Consider the following 24,381-nt stretch of genomic DNA (forward strand, 5'->3'; position numbering starts at 1 on the left):
TTATTTTAGTCTATCATTTGTGTTAGACAGTTTCCTCAAATGCCTGATGATCCTTGGCTGTGTGTTCATGTTTAATAATGAAGAACTAAGAAGTAGACTGGAAACTGTGTGCCTTTGAACTCCTGAAGAGCCATGTGGGAATCTAACACCCCAGAGCTGCAATGCTAGAAAGACCTCATGATAGAGAGTGGTGATCAAGGAGCACCAGATGTTGCAATCACTGCCTGCGGCCATATGAGACACCCCAATAAGAACCGCCTCACTGAGTCCAGTAAGCACCCAAAACCATGAGACGTCATAATAACAAGAAGTGATTGCTGTTGATTTGTGCCATCAAGTCATGTACAATAGACAAATTATGCAGAGAAGAATAGGCCCTAGAATGAGCAAGAGCCCCACCTAGTATCAGACCTTGTGACTTGTAAGTTTCCCTTCCCATCTAGGAACAGCCTCTCAATCTCTATTCCTTTAAAATCTACTAGACAATATCCTTGTTTGATTCTCTATAGACATTTTAAAGTGTTAATCTTTCCTTGAAGTTTAAGACAGGTCATCCAATCCCAGCTGAAGGTAAGTTGGAGTGTTGGAGAGGATGCCCCTCTGAGGCATAGCAATCCCTTGTTTTCTAAGAGTCGAGATGACACATAATGATAAATTACCTATGACAAACACAATATAACTGTTACCTGGATTAATAATCCTCTTTTTCTCTTCACATTTCATCAGTTCCCTCTCTTATCTAAATACATTCCTATGCCAGAAACAGAATTTCAGAAAATAGATTACTTTGCAAATTCAAAAGTGTCTCAAATTTAGGGAAAAGAAAGGGAGATGAGAGTGCCAGTGAAACCTTCTCCAAAGCTAAAACAATCTTTGAAAATAGATGCCCACAAATGTTGCAGCTTGATTTACAGAGGCAGATAATTCAGCGTTAAATGAGGTGCAACCTGATTGCTAAGAGTATATATGTTTAAACTTTGTCAATAGCTATTACACTGCGAAGAGGGATTTTGGATTTTGAACATCTTGTCAAGTCAAGAGACCTTGTTTACATTTCACTGCTCACTTTATTTCTGCCACCGAGAATGAGATTTGACTTCCTCCAAAGAAGTCATTGCTACAAGGAAGGGTATAAAAGCTGAGAGTAGTCAAGGTGCTCTCACAGGGGAGAAGGTAACTAAGCATCCAAATTGAAACACTTAAATTTAAACAGCTGTAAAACATGTAATCAGCCATTCAAAATGTAATTGTCAAATCTGGCTACACTTACCGAACATTTTACTCTGCATTTGTTTGAAATGTTTTGAAACTCTAAGTTTAGGTTGAACATCATATTTGGCTAGTAGGGAAAATTTTGCCTATTCTGATTTACAGTGAACTATGGGAAGTTAATCAGTTGCCTGGAAGATATTGACTGAAACTATGATCTGCATAGGTCACTTAGTTACTAACTGGTTGTGGGAAAGGCATGGCTAAGCCTACTGCACCAAAGATTTGAACTATGAACACCACACACAGGAGGAACCTTAACCCTTAGCAGTCAAATGCTGCATATAATAATATGCAGAGGAGGAAACTCTATCCTTTAAGTTTGTTACAAACCAGCACTTTTAGGAGGAACCATCTGCCATTCTCTGACAGTTTACATGTGTTTCATGAAAAATGAGATAAAGTAAAATAAAATAAAAATAAGCACAAGTTTACTCAGAGATGATGAAACCCCAAACTAGATTGGTGGTTGAGAAACATGATGTTCATGGCCTTCATAGTGAAGGCATTGTTGTTAAACACTCTACTCTCATTACCTCTTTTAGCCCTTGTAACTGCTGTGATGGATATGTCTATATCTCCCCCTCTATATTTGAGGAAACAGAGACTAAGCAATAGGTTCAACAACCATCCTGATTTGCCCGAGACTGAGAGGTTTCCCAGGTTGCAGAATTTTCACTCTTAACACCAGGAGACTCCTGGGCAAACCAGAATGGTTGGTCACCTTATTCAGCAGCAGGCCACTTACTTACTAACTGGTCATGGAAAAGGCATGGGTAGGCCTACTGCACTAAAGGTTTGAAAGCAACTCCACATGGCAGCAAGCATTTCTTTCTGTGTTATGAGCCTTGCTGTGTCACCCAGGCTGGAGTGCAGTGATACAACCATAGCTCACTGCAGCCTCGAACTCCTGGGCTCAAAGGATCCTCCCACCTTAGCCTCCCAAGTAGCTAGGATGACAGGTGCCTGCCACCATGTCTGGCTAATTTTTTTTAAATTTTATTTTATTTTTATTTTATTTTTTTTTTTTTTTTGAGATGGAGTCTCGCTCTGTCACCCAGGCTGCAGTGCAGTGGCATGATCTCAGCTCACTGCAAGCTCCACCTCCTGGGTTTATGCCATTCTCCTGCCTCAGCCTCCTAGTAGCTGGGACTACAGGTACCCGCCACCTTGCTCGGCTAGTTTAATTTTTAATTTAAAAAATTTTAAAATTTGGGGTCTCACTGTGTTTCCAGGGTGATCTCAAACTCCTGGACTCAGGCGATCCTGCTTCCTCACCTTCCCAAAGTGCTGGGATTACAGGTCTGAGTTGCCATGCCCAGCCTTATAGGGTATTTTTCCTTGTACTGATTTAGATATTCAACCCTCTCCACCTATCCTTAGACCTGAGAGATACTCACTCTATATGATCTGCTAAACCATTCAAAAGTGAACATGCCCCCGTGCCCCTATGAAGCTGAAATGGCAGCATTCACATGTATCTGATATAAAGTCTTACTTTTATGATAGAGGAAGCTAAAGCTTAGAGAGGTTAAAGTAGTTAACCAAGGTGCCATTTAACTTGACTTCTGTAAATCACCTTGAGACTTAAAGGAACAAATTGTTTTTCCTTTAAATTAGTAATCTTTAATACCTGGATTAGGTTCAAAGGGTAAACTGTCAAGGGTAAATTTCAAGAAGAGATAGTATTTCAAATTGGTGGTACTGAATGATAAAAATACATAATCTGTAATGCGTATTTGCAAGTAATCAATTCGGCTGTAGAAGGCAAGAAAATAAACAGGATGCGTGAAGCTCAGAAGATGCATTAAGCATAGATAAATAAATTAGTAATCTATAAGACATGTGCAATATAAATGAGTGAAGCATATGTGTGTGAAAATAGAAGTGGTTGAAAGGACCAAGTGACTTTATTCATGATATACTAATTATATATCAAGCATGTGTGTTGCCAACTAGTCACGTTACACAAAGTATATAATGTAACTTGTAAGTATTCAGAAGAGGAACTCTTGAACTATATATGAAAGGGAAGGTTTCTAGAAGAGGTGATACCTAAACCAAATTCTAAAGGCTCCAAGAAGGTAAGGGTGGGCTGGGGAGGGGCATTCAGATGGAGACAACCATAGGTGGTTGGGTATATGGATGCATACAGGGTAAGGAATCACTGTAGGTTGATTCTATGAAAATGATTGAAGTCAAAACGGAAGCACGGTCTAAAAAGTATGCAGGATGGAACTCAAGGAGCTCACAGACTGTCAAGGAAAGAGGTAAGATGATATGTAGCGTTTGACTTACTTATATTGCAAAGAACTCAAAGCATGTATTAATATCTTTAGTAATAATAGATCTAGGTTGGGCCTTGGGAATAGGTATAGATTTGGACTTATCATGTCAAAAGACATTAATGTTCAAAAATTCTATTACCATGTCGTCAAAAACGTCTTTACTTAGGAACCTAAGAGGTTTTATTTTAATACTAATATAGCAACTGAAAAGAGTAAAACCTTGACATGCATCTGTTAAAGTCTCATCTATCATCATCATTATCATCATTGTTACCTTTATTATTTAAGTAAATCTACACTGTGTTAAATAACCACCTCACATTATCTTACTTAATATGTAATACTATAAAGTACTATACAATATACTATACTAATACTATAAAATAAGTACAACAGTCCCCCACTAATCCATGGGGGATAAGTTCCAAGACCCCAGTGGATAGCTGAAACCTAGAAGAGTACCACACCTGATGGCCATCAGTTGGAATACGTATCTGTTCATGTCTTCTACTCACAAGTTTAATGCCTTTTCCATCTAACCAAGCACTTAGCATGCACTGTGGCTGTAATTTCTGCAATTTGTGATGTGACAACCAAACTGGCAGAAATTTCTTTTCCTTCTTCACAATTTCACAGACAGAACATCTTAGCAATCTCAGCATATGATTTTTTTCCTCCCTAAAATTGACGACTTTTATCTTTTCACTTAAAGGAAGCAACTGACGCCTTCTTTTTGGCATATTCAAATTGCTAGTATCCCTCCTCTTGCACTTTGGAGCCATTAGTAAGTAAAATAAAGGTTATTTGAGTCCAAGCACTGGGCTGCCAGGACAGTCAATCTGATAACCAAGACGGATACTAAGTGACTAATAGGCAAGTAGTGTGTACAGCGTGCAGGTGAGGATTCATGTCTCGAGGAGGACAGAGCGGGACAGCATGAGATTTCATCACGCTACTCAGAAGGGCACAAAATTTAAAACTTAAGAATTGTTTAATTCTGGAATTTTCCATTTAATATTTTCAGGTTGACCAGGGCTAACTGAAACTGCAAAAATTGAAACCATGGATAAAGGGAGACTACTCTTGACTTAAATAAACTTTAACTGAAAATGAGGCTCTGATAGTTGAAGTTTATATGATCAAGAAGTGGCAAAGTTGGCCTAAGAAGCCTAATGTATATGATTCCAAAACAGTAAGGTTTGTATCCAGAATCAGATACATTCGGCTTCTTAGGCCAACTTTGCCACTTCTTAATTGTATAAACATTATCAGAAATACATTCTGATAATAAATGTTTTAACAATTAGACTTTAGTTAACATAACTCAAGTCAGTACAAATTTCAACAAAGCTGATAGTACCAGGAGTCGTTCCAAGTGCTTTTCATGATTATATAATACTTTTCTAGCCTTCTATAGCCACAAGCAAGAAGAAAGAAGCACAATCTGAATGCCAACCCTGCCCACAGTGTTCAGTAGACAAAAATTTCCCTTGATACTCAAAATTGCCTGGTGCAATCTCACCTACCACCAATACCACTGTGAGGATTTATTTAGCAGCTTCATGATCTATGCATTCTTCGCCATCAACATCAAAGGCTAAATAGCAAAATCACAACGTTAACCTTTCTCCAGAGTAATTTATATACCATTAAGAGATGCAGTCTATCAAAGGAATATATGCCATTGAAGGTAGAATTTTAATCATTGACAAACATCCTTAGGAGAGATTTTGTGGTTTTCTTTTTTTTAGATGAGGGAAGAGAGATAGAGATAGGATGTCGGGGGTATGGTAGAGAGTAGTTTGGGGAAAAGCAAACCCTCTCTTGCCATAGGTCCCTCACTTTATTTGTAATGACTCTACCTCTGGATTGTAAGTATTGGGAAAAAATCATTAACAAGTGCAAATTGTTGTAAGTGACAAAATAGAAAGTTATTAGTCTTTAGCTACACATACGTATGTGTGTGTTATCAATACACTGCTGTAAACAGTACATGGTGTGTTATGAATTTAGCACTAAAAACATTATGCATAAATTGGAACAACTATCTGTATCATTAGGTAAGAGCTATCTGTCAAAACAAGGGGCCTATAGTGCCAAGAAATGGAGTGGGAGGATTTTATGGAATACCGGAAGAGGCACTCATGATTAGCGGTCCACTTCCCATAACACAGCCAAATTCAGTTGACTGATTAAAACCAAGATTCAGCAGCTTCCAGGGCCACTTCTACTTAGAATACCAAGAAAAATACTTCTGCTGTCCACTCACCTGTAAAGAACGGAAGGACTTTTCCAACTCACAGGAAATGCATTTCTTTCCAACCTGAAGAATTAAGAGTTGGCTAGTCATTCTCCCTACTTTTTGTTCTCTTTCCTGTATCTTGGTCAAAAATGTGGGAAAACCGAGGCGTGCTAAAGATATTTTGAGCTCTCCTAATCCTTGGTTAAAATTGTCTGCTCTGCTGCTCTGCTGAGGCAGGAGAATGGCGTGAACCTGGGAGGCAAAGCTTGCAGTGAGCCGAGATCGCTCCACTCCTGGGCGACAAAGCGAGACTCCGTCTCAAACAACAAAACAAAACAAGCAAACAAACAAAAACAAAAACAAAAAAAAATGTCTGCTCTGGAGAATGGTAATGAAATGTAATAAAAGCTCTAGAAGGAAACCCCATATGTAAAAACTCTTCATCACACCAACTGGTTATTCTTTCTGAGATGGGCCTGAAATTAAACCAATCTTTAAAGACAGAAGTTCATAGCAATCTCTAGGATGAGAAAACCTGGGCTCATTCGTTCATTCTTTCTTTCTTTCAACAGGATTTACCAAGTGACTTCTAGGTGGTGCTGCACTTCTGTGTCTTCTTGTTGAGCGTTGAAGCAGAAAACGAGTGGGAGCCAAACCATGACAAAGTGACTGACACTGAGAAACTGGAAAATTGAAATGCAGATGGGGTTTCATTTTTGTCTCCTGATAATGTTTTTGGAAGTTTTGATTTCCTCCCCACAATTGAATTCCCAATAAAGGTATGGAAAGTTCATTGTGCAATGGCCGGGGAATTCCTGGGTCACTTGCACCTCTTGAAGAAGCGATTAGGGATGGGGTCACTGTGTTCCCCAATAACTGTAGCAAAGAGCTGGGAAGTCAAGGACCCAGTCACTTTCCGAGCTTTTGTTTCCTCAGATTTCAAATAGGCATTGAAAAATAAAACAAAGCACAACCTATTTCACAAAGAATTAAAGAGAACTTCCACAAAGAACCTGATCATTGCATGTGAGATAACATATCCAAAATTGCTAAGTCAGGAACTTGAACCAAAGATCTTCTGGTTCAGTTTGCAAGAGATCTAAAAAGCCATTTGAGAGGGTCAGACAACAATTTTACTATTAAACGAGGGCTTGTTTTGTTTTTCTCTGGACTTCTGACCACTCAGGGGCCATGTGATGCGTTCTGAGAAATGGTGTCGTGGCAGTAAAAGATAGTGGCCTTCTTCAAAGAGTCATGCCTTACGGAGCCTCCCTAGTGTTTCACCTGGGCAAAAAGAAAAACAGAATTTCACAGAAAATTAAAGCTTCACTCTCTTTCTTTGACAAAGATATTTGGCAAGATTCATCACACAGTTCCACAAGCATTAGTCATTGATGGATCCAAAGCACGGACTGAAGAACAGAAAAACCTGCTGATACAAGTCCCTTCTCAGGAATGGCTTGGACTGACCAGGCTGGTTCTTCCACCAAATTTGGCCACTGGATTTCAAAGACAGTTTTGGACTTGAATTTAGGTAACTTTAAGTCTATTGAAGAACCTTATTGTTTTGACAAACTTGAGAGATGATTTGTGTGTACTTGTCTGTTTTATCTAATAAGAGAGAGATGGCGAACTCCATAAGAACAAGAATTGTGTTATGTCTGGCACATTGTAGGTGCTCAATAAATATATTCACTACATAAATAAATAAATAAATAAATAAAGGCCAAAAAAAGCCTGCAAAATTTTTGGAAAGTTTTAATGATAGTGTGGTAAAAAATAAATAGAATAATAAGAAGAAATGAAGCCACGAATTCATTATGTTATTAAAAATAATTTGAAAAGAAAACCAACATACCCAGAAAAGCAGAGCCTGAGAAACTGCAGAAAAATGGAGCAGAAGCCTGCTTTATCTCTGGACTTGGTGTTGAGACAATATGTTTCCTCATTGCTTAAGCCAGTTTTTCTATTATTTGCAGTGAAAAGTGCTATAATTGATTCAAGATCAGTGCATTTACTTCCAGTGGGGCATATTCTTTCCAATAACCACAAGGCATTAGTTGCTTCCCCTAGACACTCCTTCCTCTATTGGAAGATCTGGGAAACCAAATTAGTTATTGGAAATTTCTCTGCCTCAACTCCTCCCTTCCCTCCTGAAGGTGAGTTCTTTAAAAGGGAATGGGATGAATTTTCAGAGAGCTTGAAATAAATCTTTAGAAATCCTGTTGAAGTACTGCAACCCAGAAACAAGATCCCCTCTCTAGTGACTGGGAGATTCAAGACACTTCACAGTGAGAACTTTTTTTTCTTCGTAAACAATGGTGAAGACCCTCTGTCCTTGTTTTCTCCTTTGCTTCTCTTTGTGTAGACCATCATTGTTCAAAAAGTATATCTCACATGAGCTTCTCATGCAAGCTACATATATGTAGTTTAAATTTTTCTAGCAGTTACATTTAAAAAGTAAAAAGAAATAGGTGAAAATAAAGTTAATATTATGTTTTATTTAACCCAATATATCTAAAATATCACTTCAACATGTAATTAACATAAAAACTATAGAGTTATTTTACATTCTCTCTCTTCTTTTTTTTTTTTTTTTTTTTTTTTTGAGATGGAGTCTCGCTCTGTTGCCCAGGCTGGAGTGCAGTGGCACCATCTCAGCTCACTGCAAGCTGCATCTCCCGGGTTCACGTCATTCTCCTGCCTCAGCCTCTGGAGTAGCTGGGACTACAGGTGCCCGCCACCGCACCCGGCTAATTTTTGTATTTTTAGTAGAGACGGGGTTTCACTGTGTTAGCCAGGATGGTCTCGATCTCCTGACCTCATGATCCACCCACCTTGGCCTCCCAAAGTGCTGGGATTACAGGCATGAGCCACCGCACCCGGCCTACATTCTTATTTTTATACTATGTCTTCAAAATCCTGTGTGTATTTTGCACTTAGAGCACATCGCAATTTGGACCAGCCACATTTCAAGTGCTCAATAGACAGCAGGGTTGTAGCCACACATGAATCTCCTTTACTTCTGTTACAGCATAAAACTCTTAGACACATAGTGTTTAGCATCTAATTAATTACGTAACTGTATTACATTGTTATTGCAATCATCATTAAACAAGTGTCATTCCAACCCCGTATCTGATTTAATGCAATCTTACATGAAACAGTTTCTTGTATTGAGATATAAGCCAGTCTTGATGGCTATAGAGATGTCATTTCTCTTTATCCAAAGATTTCCTTATTATTCTTTACTGAATGTCACTTTTACAGCTATTAGATGGGAATATTATAATTTATTCTAGAAACTTCTATTTTTAAACTATGTATTAACCAAAAGTACACATGTATGGGGTACCTGCTTATTTCTGGTAAGCCCACTAGCTGATGTAGCAAATAGGTATCCAGGCCAAAAGCAAAACTTTGATAGCTGGCCTTTTGTTTAAAAACTGACTTTGTGGACTCTGTGAAGTTTTCATATGCATTATTACACTGTCTCAGAAATGGCCATTTAAGTTTTCAACATGAGACAGCCAGCAGGACCTCATCAAGTTCTGTAGTTCTAACTGTATGTCTCCATTGGTCTCACATCTATGCCCTTGGGTTGGTTTCTACTCATGCCATTTTTCCAAAACGACTGTAATTACTAGAAAAATTGAATGAGCAAATATTAACTTGGCTGGGGTATGATTTTCAAACTACATTACAGTAGAGAACAAAGTTTGTAATGAGATTCTGTACTACTATTCAAAGCAATTAGGAGAAATGAGTATTGAGCTCTTAACATTCTGACAAGTTATTTCTTTTTTTTTTTTTTTTTTTTTTTTGAGACGGAGTCTTGCTCTGTCCCCCTGGCTGGAGTGCAGTGGCGCGATCTCGGCTCACTGCAAGCTCCGCCTCCCGGGTTCCTGCCATTCTCCTGCCTCAGCCTCCCAAGTAGCTGGGACTACAGGCACCTGCCACCGCGCCCGGCTAATTTTTTTTGTATTTTTAGTAGAGACGGGGTTTCACCATGGTCTCGATCTCCTGACCTTGTGATCCGCCCGCCTCGGCCTCCCAAAGTGCTGGGATTACAGGCGTGAGCCACCGCGCCCGGCCGACAAGTTATTTCAATATTATGTCCAAATAAAGGACCTTTTTGTAATCAAAAAAACTGATTGATTTCTTGAGATTTCATAACATGAGACGAAAAAAGAAACAGTCGTCACTGTTCTTCCAGCAAGTCACAATTGTAATGTATTGAAAAATTTAATAACCTTGACTTTAGAAGTGTAATGAGTTTTCTAATTGCTCATGTGAGAGGTGATTGGTTATGCTGAATATATGGGTGCAAATAAGCAAATGTAACAGGTGACATTTGTTGTTCTAATAAATCCAGCTTTGAACAAATTTAGTGTAAAAGTTATAAATAATAAAGAAACTTTAAGAAAGAAAAAAAAATAAAAAGTGTTTTATATCTGATTAGCTGAATTCTAACTTATCTATCTTAGGAAATAGATTAAGAGTATAAGAGACAGTCTACTGTGGTGGAAAGAGCATAAACTTCACAGTCAAACAAACTTAACCCTATCACTTACTGGCTTTGTAACACTGGATATATTCATTAGCTTCTCACTTGTAGAATGAGAATAATAATATATTATGTCTGAGACTGCTAGTTTTACCTCAATATCCATTCTCCCCTTCTTCATCAGTAAATACCCCCAAAAGTTAGCTAGACACAGATGCCAGAAAGAAGTCCATGTTGTCAGCCCGTTCTTGCAGCTAGATGTGTTTATGTGGTTAAATTCTGGACACGGAGGTCTAAATAAAAGTGGTGGCTGTAACTTCCAAGAAGTTTTAAAAGTTTTAAAAAGGAGGGAGAATGCCATTTTCTTCCTTATGGCTAGAATTCAGACATGATGGGTGGAGCTAGAGAAGTCATCTTGAACCATGAAATGTAAACTGTGTTGAGAACAGTAGAACAAGAGCAGAGCCCTGGATCCCTCCTGACCATGGAATCACCACCAAAGCCCAGGGTTTTAGAGAAGAAAGAAATGCATTTCTATTTTTTTTTTAACCATTGTTGTTACTTATTTTCTCTAACTTGCTGCTGAACCCAACACATGCTTAATCCATAGGATCTTTTTGAGGATTAAATGGGATGGCATATGTAGTCCACTTTGTACAGTGCTTGGCACCTGGGAATGCAGGTGCTTAATATAGCACTGCTTTTATTGCTAGCATAAAATATCTCCTTAAAAGCGTCACTATAAGGGTCAGATGAAACCTATAAGTGAGCTTGCTTTTTTAATCTGTAAATCTGAGAATCACTGTATAAATGTTGGTTATAATTATCATCACCGCCATTAAATTATTACAAGGAACTGGCTAACTGCCAGCATGCTCTACTATGAACAATCTCTATTTAGGTCAATTGAAAAATAGATACAGACTTCTTTGTTTTTGTTAGGTTTACTTAACTTTAGTCAATTGTGAATGTTTATAGGCTTGCCATTACATTGATGCTTCAGAACTTAGATGAAACACTCATTTGGGTGGTATAAAGAAAATGCTTAGAACTTGATGAGTCTATGACATCTTTCATTCATTTACTTTTACCTTAAAAAGTTCTCTATTACAAAAATCAATATAGTGTTTGTAGTTAAAATAAATTATAAGGACGTGAGTAAAGTGAAAGAAGAGAGTTCACCCCCTTCCTTCACTTCCATCCCATTCTTTGGAATTAACCATATTACAATGTAACCAATTATTCCTTGTATGTAAATATCGTTTTTATATAATGGGATATACACATGTATAATATACATTTTCTATTTCCAAACGAAAAAAAAAATCCTTTTTTTGCATAAAGTTCAAAGTTGTTGAAAAGAAAATCTTTTGCAACAGCTTTTTTGTTTTGTTCATTTCCCAACTTAAAATGTCTCATGGGCATCTTTCCATGTAAATACATATTCATCAATCCCATATTTAACACCATATACGGAGTCATTTAAACATTTTACTAATTAATTATTGGAAAGTTGTTTGTAAAATAAAGGAGACTGCCCTTAAAATAAAATAGCAACTTAGCTAGGATTAAATAAGGTAATTCAGAAAAATGCTTAGCAAAAGTTTGGCAGATTGTAAATGATTGATGAATAAATATTAGCCATTATGATATTGATGATAGTGAGGATTAAAGATGACTCTCTCTCTAAGCTCACTCTCAGTAAATTTCTGTTGTCAGAGAAGTGGCTTATTTTATTTAATTGCCCAATATGTACATTTGTATATAATATTCCCATCTTATATTTTCATTTTAAGGCCGTACTTGGCTGTGTCATATGGTGGAGGTGGGTGCCATGTTCTGGAAGGACTGTCAGACTCAAGTTGGTTCTCTTCAGGATCTGCCCAGCCCATGGCGACCTAGTACAGTGCCAAAATTGAATTAAAAAATACAATCCATCCATCTGTCAGCTAGTGAGGCAGCAAAGAAGGTATTTAGCTTCTAGGGCATTTACAAGCCTAAGTTAATTCTATCTAAAAGAAAGACATCTGCTGGATGGGACTCACCTCCTCTGAGGCTTTGAAACCAGTGGGGATTTAAACAGGTATAAATAATGACTCTTGAATAGCCACCAGGCAGCCAGTGGTGCAGCCTACTCTGGAGAGATGAGTCACAGGCTGAGCCGTGGGTAGTAGCAAGTCCCTCGGAGAAGGGAAGAGGGGTGTCTGGGATCCCAGGAAGAGCAAGAAATGCAGTCTGTCAGCTCCGCAGCAGAGGAGGGGCTGCGACAGGAGCCCTCACCCAGAAGGGGTGAATGGTAAATCTACCTCAATAGACAGTGGGCTGTGCATTGTAAAGCTGATCATTTTGCTGTTCCCAAAACATCTTAAGTATAATTATACCAAAGTCTGAAAAAAGACTGGCTAAAGAGAAAACTAAAATAGATTTTTTTAAATGCAAACACACAATTCTGCCTACAAAAATGTTAAGTGCCAAGAAAAATACTGTTAAAATCCAAGAGGACCTCCTTTCCTAAACTGCAGTGTTCAGGAATTTATATGTATTATAAGGTTGGTAGTGACCACGGACAAATCATTGCCTACACCTCTGCCAGAACGTCTCTCATTTCTCATGAAGCCAGAACTTTAAATGTCACAACTAGATCAGAAATAACATTGATCTCAGAACCATGATGTACTTTTTTTCCGCTCTGCATGGGAGCATCAGGGGTGCCTAAAATCCATCCCTCACAGCTCTTGAAAAGCCCTGTGCCTTGCAGAAGGGATGCCTTTCAGTGCATCCGCGAGGAGGTGGCGCCTTTTGATAATTCACACAAAGTAGAGGGAGGCTTTGCTAGTAGAGGGAGGTCTTACCTTGACTGGATGAGAGACCTAAGTTTGGATCTCGGCTAAAGTGTCTTCCAAGAGCAACATTCTTGTTGACATAACATGCCATTCTCACCCCCTACACACTCATAGATTTATGGAGTTTTGAACTAGTAAAATGCTTTAGAAATGACCAGTACCCACCCATTTTGTTGATAAGGGACCTGAAGCATAGAGAAGTGAGGTAGTTTGAATATTTGTCCCTACCCAAATCTCATGTTGAACTGTAATCCCCAGTGTTAGAGGTGAAGCCTGGTGGAAGGTATTTGGATCATGGGGGCAGATTCCTCATGAATGGCTTGGGCCATCCCCTTGGTGATAAGTGAGCTCTGAGTCAACACTGAGATCACGTGGTTTAAAAGTGTGTGGCACCTCCCTCCCACCCCAACTTCCTTTCTTTTGCTCCTGTTTTTGCCTCATGATGTGCGTACTCCCCCTTGACTTCTTTCGAGAAAGGGTCTCACTCTGTCACTCAGGTTTTTATGCAATAGTGTAATCATAGCTCACTGTAGCCTCAAGCTTCCAGGCTCAAGCAATTCTCTCACCTTAGCCTCCCAAATAGATGAGACCATAGGCATGCACCACCATGCCCAGGTGATTTTTGTATTTTTTTGTAGAGATGGGGTTTTGCCATGTTTCCCAGGCTGGTCTCTATATTTTGTGCCAAGCGATCTGCCCCCACTTGGCCTCTCGATGTGCTGGGATTACAGGCATGAGCTACCACCACACCTGGCCTTGCCTTCTGCCATGATTGGAAGCTTCCTGAGGCCACCCCAGAAGCAGATGCTGCTACTCTTCTTGCACAGTTTGCAGAACTGTGAGCCAAACTTCTTATTTTATAAATTACCCACTCTCAGATATTTCTTCATAACAGCACAAGAATGGTGTAATACAAAAAGTAAAGAGTTTGCCCAAGTTTAGATAATCGTAATTTTTATTAAATGATATTAAAATATAATCTTCATTGGGTTTGTTTATAGATTCTTTTTACTAATGCATCAGTAGAACTATATGTACTTATCGATTGAAGTATAAGCTACAATTTCAAGCATGTGAAATAAAGGCAATTCTTCTTGCTCTTTAGATCAAAAATGTTTAGTCCTCAATATAGATTTCCACATTCTACCACTTCACTACTATACTATGTTTTTAACTAGATTTGTGAGGTCACATCTGCTGAGAAGTCTTTTTTCCCCTCCAGAATGGGTTGGGTTCCCTCCCAGGTGGGGTAGCCCGATCATCACTTTGGGCTTTCTCTGTGATCCTGTTTGTGACAGTATCTTGGGATTGTCTATATAATTTTGATTCCCTAGTTACTTATAAGCTCTGTGAAGATTAAGACTGACTGGGCATTTTTTTCATCATTGTATCCGCAGTACTTAAAATAGTGTTTGCAAATATAAAGGGGGATAAATAAGCATTTGCAGGAAAAGGAAGAAGGAAGGAAGCAGAGATGGAGAGAGGGACTCATACAGAAATTGATATGAAAAATGGAATAGCAAACGAACGTTAAGGAATAAGAGATAGAAGCAGAACTAAATGTAAAGTATTGAAGAGTTACCTAATTCACAGATTTTAAGATTTCTAAATAAGTAGGACAGAGCATAACACTATTCAGCAGAGTCTCTGGTCTTTGTCTTTGTTTGTCTACCTGCAGATGGTGGTGTTTGAGTCATGTGGCAGAAATGCTCCAAGATTTCTGCCTCCTGGTGTTCACATCTTTGGATAATTCCTTCCCACTGAATGTGGCCAGAAGCTACTGTGACTTGCTTCTAACCAATGAAATATGGCAAAGGTCATCAGGTGTCACTCTGTGATTATGTTACATTTATATAAGATTCTGTCTTGCTAGCAGACTCTTCTAGAGACTCTCCTTCCTGGCTTGATGAAGTTACAATAGCAGCCATGTTAGGAAAGCGTGGGTGATGAGGAACTGCAGGTGGCCTTTGGGCACTGAGGGTGGCCTCTAGGAGCTGAGGGTAACCTCCAGTCAACACCCAGCAAGAAGCCAGAGCCCTCAGTGCTACAATTGCAAGGAAGTGAATTCTGCCAACAATGTGAATGAGCTTAGAAGCAGATTCCTCCTTAGTTAAGCCTCCAGATGAGAATACAGCCCAGTTGACACCTTGCTTAAAGACTGGTGAGACAGTAAGTAAAGGACTCAACTAAGCCATGCCCAGTCTCCTGACTCACAGAAAGTGTGAGATAATAAAAGTGTTTGGTTTTAAGATAATAAGTTTGGGGGTAATTTATTAAACAGCAAAAGTAAGTAATATAAGGTGTTTGGTTATAAATAAACTATAAAATAGCCAAAAGAAAGAGAAAGAGAGAAAAGAAAGAAAGAAAAAGAAAGAAAGAAAGAATGAAAGAAAGAAAGGAAGAAAGAAAGGAAAGAAAGAAAGAAAGAAAGAAAAAGAAAGAAAGAAAGAAAAGAAAGAAAGGCAAAGAAAAGAAAGGAAAAGAAAAGAAGAAAGGGAGACAAAGAAAGAAGGAGGGAGAAGGAAAAGATGGAAGGAATATGGCCTTAGTTAAATTGTATGGATTTTTTTAGGTTTAATTTGGTGATTTTCAAATCAGTATAGAAAACATCTGAAGAAATTACAAGATTTTAAGAAAATGACAAACATCAGCAATTTACCAGGCCTGCAAGGGAACATAAGAAATCTGATAACTTATCACCACTAAGGCAAATTTGTGTGAGTGAATTCTATGAATACACAGGACTGGACAAAATCTTAAGAAGACAGATGGTCTATACTCATCTTCAGGTTAGGCTTTTCCTAAATACTTCCAAACAATGATAATGATGATGATGACATCAGTACTTTGAGCTTTTATTTATTGAGTTCCTCATATATATATATATATATATATCATATAGAATAGGAAGAAACTAATTTTTATGAAACACCTGCAGTTGTCCATGCGCTATACTGCAAACTTTATATGTCATCTTACAGAAAATAGCAAATCCATACAATAAGTCACAATTATTTCCCCCATTTTACACACGCACAGCCAGCCAGAAACACACGAAGAAAAAGTATCTTGCTCTAATTCACCCAGCAATTTAATTGTAAAACTGTGATTCAAACACATGTTTAATAGTCCTCACGATCTGAAAAATTTCCCAAGTAATCTAATTTCCAACTTCTATGCCATCTTCTAAGCCAAAAGATGCTAGATAGGTAGCCATCCTAATTTTTTTCAATCATTTTACATTTAAAAAACTGTGAATATGCTATAAGGTAAGACAAATTTAAATATTTGGAAAGATTTGAAAACACAATTAATAGAAGAGAACTTCAAATGGCTAACAATGTTTGGTAAAATGGTCACCCTCACTAATAACCAGAAAAACACAAATTAAAATGAGATATCCTTTTATACCCATCAGGTTTGTAAAAATTATAATTTTCCATAATACTAGGTGTTGAGGGAACAGTGAGACTTGCAGCCTTTGTACAAGGTTAGTGGGAATCTAGGACTGATGAGGTCAGTTAGTAATGTTTGAAGAAATTTGTGGGTGTACCCTAGATCCAATGATAGGGTCTCCCACGTATTTTGTGGGAGCTAGGAGCTGGTGTCAAACAAGTTCTATTATTAGGGAACAGATAAATAAAATATATTCAATGCACACTATGGAATAACATGCAGTAGTTGGTAGCAATGAATGAGTACTTATAGCATCATCTCAAAAACAGCATGTTTGAGTGAATAAAAAATATGGCAGAGAATGAAATCTATTGCACAATACCACTTACTTAAATTAAAACATGCATGCATATAATGAGTTTATGTATTTTTCAAAGATATTTATATACTCAATGACATATATCAAACTCATTGGAATGGCTGCTTGTGGGGGAAGGGAAAATGGAAATGAGGTCAAGAATGAACTGAAAAAATATGGAGGGAAAAAAGAGACAGGCCTGACCAGACAGCTAATGATTGAACATTATTAACTACAGAGTGTGACTAACTCATCTCTCAGCAGTTGAGGTATCCCCAAAGACAACTAAAACTGCTGTGGAATGAAGCTCTATTGTTATTGGCTAAGAGCTTATGCTGACCTTGGATATTTGAATTTACAAAACTATGTACCCAACATTTTATTGGGAAAGGAAGCCACATCAGGAAAATGTGGTTTGAATGCTGTGGGGAGCAGAGGAAAATTTTTTCTAAAGATAAAATAATTAATTTCTTAGATTTGTACTTGGAGAAAACACGATGGCAAATATTTTGGCCATTGTTAGAATTTGTTCATTAGTCTTATCTTAATGGAAGAGAATCTGTTCGACAAAATCATTGCCTTTGAGCAGAACAGTCTCGTGGTAGATCATTACTCTATGTATAAACAGCAAAAAGAGCCTTTCAGCCTGAGTTCCACTGTCAGTCCCTCTCATTCACTCACCAATCAAGGGCTATGGAACCTGCACACACAGGTTCCTGTGGACAACTTGCTCTGCAAGGCAGAATGCGCCAATGGAATTGTTCTTTTGTCCTGGTCAACCTGATTTCATAAGGAAGGAAATACTAGGAAAAGCTAACATAATCCTTCTCCAAATAATCACACAACTTTAACATTTTTAGACATAGGGTCAAGAATATATTTTCAATCCAGTGTTTCAGGAAGTTGGAAATGATACATTAATAAATGAGTGAATAAGTAAACCAAAAAATGAAAACAAGTGAAACAAAACAGAAAACCTAAGATACAAGTCCTTACCTTAAATACAGTATTTACCCTTGGCTATAAATTTGAGGTAATATGCCCTACAATAAATGTTATAATTTGGCTGAAAGTGATTTTATCCATTTTGATAAGATAGATGAAGGATAAATATAGGGTAAATAAGAAATAACTTCATTTATCTACACTTTTTGAGAATTACGGTTTATTTTATGTGATTCATCACTTAACCTAATGACTACTTTTTGTTAGTTCACTTCCCTTTTTAAAAAAATCTAAATGTTTTCAGTAGAATTATTGATTGTTTGCAGTGATTAGAAATTAACTATAGACTTATAGCATAGAATATCCAAGTACCCATAACAATTAATGTGCTATAACAGTAATGTCTGCAAGTGTCACTGGAATGTTAGGACTTGGCCTGATGCGAATAGTCTTGAACTTCCACGTGTTTACAAATTCAATTTGCCTTTTCTTGGTACATTTTCTCTCTGTTTTCTGTTTTCTTTTACTTCTTTTTACCATGATTTTTTTTCAGATGTTATACCCTCCCTTGGCCATCCTTATGCCTATCATGGTCATATCCTTTCCTGTGTCTGTGTTTGTGTGTGTGCATCTATCTGTCTGTCTATCTATCTATCTATCTATCTATCTATCTATCTATCTATCTATCTATCTATCTATCTATCTATCTATCTATCTATTTATCTATCTGTCTATCTATCTATCTCTCTATGTATCTACCTATCTAATCTATCTAAAATGTATGCTTATATATATATAATATGAATACATATATATATATATATAAAGGTCCATGGGTTTTGTGACAACCATGTAGAGAAGTTACTTGCTGTTTACTTTAGGGTATATGTACCAACCTCAATTATCCAGGGGAAGTTATAAAAACTTTGTGGTACCCAGAGTAGGGAATCCTTTCTGTTCAAAATTATTTTAAATAAATTGTCAAGGTTTTTATTTGGATTTCTCTGCCTACTAATAGATATATGTGTTCCATTTAGGGTTCGTAGTTCATTTCTTTCTATAAGGTGATCAACCAAAAGGAACAGATAGAATTTAGTAGTACCTATTTTATTTTGCAGCTCCTGAATTTTACCAATGAGTTAAAAAAAGGTGTTTATTTTTTTTTTCCTCTTCGGCTAACTCCAGAATATTCAGAGGCTAACAAAATCTAAATCTTATTTAGTTCTTGTTATAGCAACAACAAAATTTAGCATTGGAAGGTACAAACATTACTTCATCTGAAGAGGTATGAATAACTTCTCAGCCTTTTTTCTCATTAGAATGCTACTCTCCAGCTGCAAAGAGTAAACCTTGTGAATGGGGCTATATCTCCACACTTAGCAGTGGAATTGTAATAAAATTACAGTAACCACCTTTTTGTTAGAAGTTCTCTGAAGTTGAGCTATTAACATAACCAACAGTACCTAAAGTGTGACCTGCAAACAAAGCCTTTCAAACACCAAACAAAATGCCCTATTCATAGTCGATACTCTATAAATAGCAGATCACCGTTTCCCTTCCCTTAATCCTTAAAATAACCTTAACTAGTAAATATTGTTATCTCATTTTTAAGAAAAATAAATAAATAAATAACCTCTTGGTCCCATTTGGTCACTATAAAAGAAGATGTATCTGGCCATCCAAGCTGGTTACACAAGCTCAGTGGCAAAACTATTTCTGAATTGGTCTGTATTTTCTCAATTTAAGAGCCTCCCAGCATCGACCATCATGCCTCTTTGCAGAAGTGCAACTGTTAAAGAAACATTGGGTGGTCTGGGCCCTGCACCATGGGATGCACAAACAGTTTCATCAAATGACCCTCAGAACAGCCTGAATGTCACATGAAAAATTTTCAACATGTAAGCACAGAGGGCACACAAGGATAGCAACACTTAAAAGCTCGAAAAAGCATGAATTGCAATATGCTGGGCTTCTATAATCACACATAATCCAATAATGTCTTAAATCAACATTAAAACAAATTTTTTTTCAAGGGTTCACAGGTTATTTTCATGAGAAGAATTTTTAAAATGAGAAAATTATCTTGTAATTTGTGCCTGTATTTCTTTAATATTATTAAGTAATAATGTACTATCAACCCTGATGTCATACTAAGAAAATATTTCTGTGTAAATCTAACATCTTCAATATACTCTCAAGCCACAAATAACATTATATCACAAATTTACATGTAATAGTTTCCCCCAAAATAATTTCATTCCTTAAAAAGTGACACAGCTGTAGCTATATTTCTGAGCAGTAACATTCAGAGAAAGATCACCAACAAGTGATAGGTGGCAATATTCAATGTAGAAAATTATTGAAAATAATCAAGTTTACCATTAGTGGTGAAAATAAAATAGTCTACTCTTGATGTATTCTGTGACATTTTAAAAACTTTTCTTGTCAATGATGGCAAATGTAAAAAGAAATATATGCATACATACAATTTTTTCTGATATACATATACATATAAATTAGAAGAAATATAATGGCAACTACAATTTTAATGTAATTTTTACCTTGATTTAAGAATGTCCAGTGGAAAGATACTTTTAAAGCATAATACAACAATAATTAAAACATGTACAATTCATGAAACTTAAGAATATCATTCTTATACTTTCCACCTTAAAGGTCAGAAGTGAATCTATGTTATAATAATTCCTTTTAGTAGTATCCTTGCGAGGTTAACTTATCTGCAACTTTCCTTTAATATTCTAGGACTTAAAAGTTCTTCCTGGGTTTTAAAAAATATTTCTATTTTCTTCCCCTTTATGTATAGGAGGAGTTAGTTGTCTTAAAAAAACAGAACAAATACCTGTGAAATGTGAATGGGCATTGGTTAAGCATTATATTGGTTTAAATTAGGAGAAGATCGAGGAGAAAATACTCACAAAAAGATAATTGTCATCCAGACTCTTCAATTAGTTACATTTTCTTTCTTTTTTCCTTCTTAATGAATGAGAGACAAATAAATCTTTGGCATTCCCAGTGACTCTGAAGTGTAAACTCCATCAGATCATCTAGATGCACAACTGTCCGACAACATTATAATAAAGGCAGTAAATAAATTTGTTCAAAATACCAGCTGAAATGCCTGAGGTTTCGTCAGTGGCCATGGTTGAAGCTCATCATGATTTGGAGAGTGCAGCTGAAACCTCGAAGACTTATACACCGAGCAACAATGAAGATACTGTATAATCAACTAGGATTACAGAGGAAAAAGCACAAAGTGCTTTCAGTCTATAAAAGAAGTGATTATCACGAGGAAAGGGAAGTGACTGTTGGATTTAAAAAGCATACAGAGAGAGACAGAGAAAAAAAATACATATATATATATAAAATGTCACCACCCTACCCCCAGAAGATGTTGAAATCACAAAGAACAATTTTCAAAGGAAATATAATAAGCTCACAGATGAAAAACCACTTACACAAACCATTTTCAGCTGTACACTTTGTTAAATGATCTGCAAAATTAGAAAAAGAAACTGAATCATTGTTGAGGTACATTATCTAAAGGGTACACGGTGTCCAGAAATTCTGTTGCCTCCTTCATCTGAGTCAATGTGAGGTTTGAAATAGTAAGAATTGTGTACTAACAAAAAAAAAAACAAAAAAAAAAAAACAAAAGAAAACCACACACAAAAAAGAGAAAGCTAGAGAACCAGTATCGAGGCAAGAAACAAAAGGTAGTCAACAACGTTGTTTTCTCAGTGCAGAGAGGGCTTATTGAAATATAAGCAAGTACCTTTTTTCTTTCAACTAGTATATATGAGTTAAAATTTTCCAGTGCTTCTGAAAAAGGTTCTTTCTATAAATGGTGCATTTAAAGTACCACTTAATAGTTGTTATTGAAATTTGGCTCATGAAAAAACTAGTTATTTTTTTCTGTATAATGTGGCAAACATGTCACTACGCATGTCAGCTAATTGCATAATATCTTGCTGCTGTTTTGTTTTGTGTGCACTTCTATTAACAATTTCAGCTTATAACAACAATTCTTTTCCTTTTGCATCTCAGTACACCTGATGTAAACTTTTTCTCCCATCAATAATGGGGATTCATGACAGTCATCATGAAATCTTAGATAGGAGACAATGTTGTCAGAATCTCTCTCTAGGGGAAAGTTGAGAAGGGATTGCATAGTTCAGTATTTTCCTCAGGAGATTCTGATGTGTCCCCCTAGAGGTTATAAACCGTAACCACTTTTGAGAATCACTGATCTTCCTAGGGGTTACAAACTACTTTCTCTTTTGAGAATTACTGATTTCCGAATGAAGACAAAGAATTTATAGTTTTTCTTTAAGCCAAACTAACACACTTCTAGAACACAGTATATAGATGCTAGATACACCATGGGCATTCACTCACTCACATTCGAAAGAGCTTGCACTTTGATTTTTTTTTTCTGATAGCAATAAAAGGTTCATGCCCATCCACCAGCTTGGTTGTGATCATCATGTAAAAAGGTTGTCTGGGGTTAAGGTACTAGATAGGCCATGGGATAGAATAAAATTTCACTTCGGCTTATTTGCTTAGCAATTCTAACCAAAGCTAATGAGATCAAAGCAATTCGTTGACAATATTAATGACAGCCTGAGGTCTAAGTAAATTATCTGACCTTTCACTCTGTTACTTGGCCGTCGGGAAGCTGAAAGGAAGAGTTCAAGCCTAGTCTTGGTTGTGACTACATTCGCTAGCACCTGAAATAATGAGTTTTGGTAGCCATAGTGTTATTTATATATATATATATATATATATATATATATATATATATATAAAATTGATACATACTATTTGTAGATTTTTATGCAGTACATGTGGTATTTTGTTACATGCATAGAATGTGTAAGATCAAGTCAGGGTATTTAGGGTGTCCAGCACCTTGAGTATTTGTCATTTCAATGTGTTGAGAACATTTCTAGTCCTCTCTTCCAGTTATTTTGATATATATACAATACATTGTTGCTAACTATAGACATCCTACTCTGCTATCAAACATTAGAACTTATTCCTTCTACTTAACTGTATGTTTGTACCAATTTATGCCCATCCATTCCTCTACCCACCCACCCACACACATTCTTGCCAATTGGTAACTACTACTTTTAATGTCACTTTTAAATGTCAAAAACTGCAATTACTTTTGTACCAATCTAATATTTCACTCTGTACCCCTATGAGATCCACTTTTTTAGCTCCCACATACAAGTGAGAACATGCAATATTTGTCTTTCTGTGCTTTGTTTATTTCACTTAATATGGTGACCTCCAGTTCCATCCATGTTGCTGCAAATGACCAGATTTCATTCTTTCTTAACGAAAGGTGAATAGTATTACATTGTGTATATATACAAATTTTCTTTATCCAATCATCCAATAGTAGACACTCAGGTTGATTCTATAGCTTTGCTTTTGTGAACAGTGCTGCAATAAACATGTGAGTGCAGGTATCCTTGTGATACGATTTCCTTTCTTATGGATAAATACACAGCAATGGGATTGCTGGATAGTATGATTTTTGAGAAATCTAAATGCTATTTTTCATAGTGGCTGTACTAATTTACATTCCCATCAACAGTGTATAAGAGCTCCTTTTTCTCTGCATCCTCAACAACATCTGTTTTTTTTTGGTTTTTTGTTTTTTTAAATTACTAATAGTCCTAACTGGGGTAAGATGATATCTCATTGTGGTTTTGATTTGCATTTCACTGATGCTTAGAAACACTGAGCATTTTAAAAATATGACTGTTGGCCATTTGTATGTCTTCTTTAGAGAAATGTCTATTCATGTACTTTGCCCATATTTTAATAGGATTATTAGTGTTTTTTGACTGAGCTGTTTGAGTTCCTTGCATATTATGGATATTAGTCTCTATCAGATGAATAATTTGCAAATATTTTCTCCCATTCAACAGGTTGTCTTTTCACTCTATTGATTATCTCCTTTGCTGTGCAGAAGATTTTTAGTTTAACACAGTCTATTCTTGTTTTTGTTGCCTGCACTTTTGAGATCGTAGCCATAAAATCTTTGCCTAGTCCAATATCCTGTGGTGTTTCCCTTATGTTTTCTCTTAGTAGTTTTATAGTTTTGGGTCTTATTTTTAGGACTTTAATCCATTTGGAATTGATATTTTTATATGATGAGAGATAGCTATCTAGTTTTATTCTTCTGCATATGAATATCCAGTTTTACCTTCGCCACGTACTGGAGTGGATATCTTTTCCCCAATGTGTGTTCTTGGAGGCTTTGTTGAAAATCAGTTGGCTATAAAAATGTGGGTTTATTTCTGGGTTCTCTACTTTTTGTTTTTTTGTTTGTTTTTGGTTTTTGAGACAGTTTTGCTCCATCACACAATCATGTTTCACTGCAGCCTCAACCTCCTGGGCCCAAGCGATCCTCCTGCCTCAATCTCCCAAGCAGCTGAGATTACAGAAGCCGACCACATGCCTGGCTATTTTGTTTTGTTTTGTTTTTTAGACATGGG

At 36.8% G+C, this 24,381-nt stretch overlaps 1 protein-coding gene across 1 annotated transcript in view; it reads right to left on the minus strand.

The window, feature by feature from the left end:
- Positions 1–20,924, minus strand: part of GALNT3 (polypeptide N-acetylgalactosaminyltransferase 3) — a 98,969-nt gene extending 78,045 nt beyond the window's left edge. The window contains exon 1 of the mRNA XM_025405426.1: positions 20,785–20,924. The gene's annotated coding sequence lies outside the window, so the exon portion shown is untranslated. The remainder of the gene's footprint in view (positions 1–20,784) is intronic.
- Between the last annotated feature and the right edge of the window lie 3,457 nt (positions 20,925–24,381).

This window comes from Theropithecus gelada, chromosome 12, assembly GCF_003255815.1.
Source record: "Theropithecus gelada isolate Dixy chromosome 12, Tgel_1.0, whole genome shotgun sequence".
Taxonomy (NCBI): domain Eukaryota; kingdom Metazoa; phylum Chordata; class Mammalia; order Primates; family Cercopithecidae; genus Theropithecus; species Theropithecus gelada.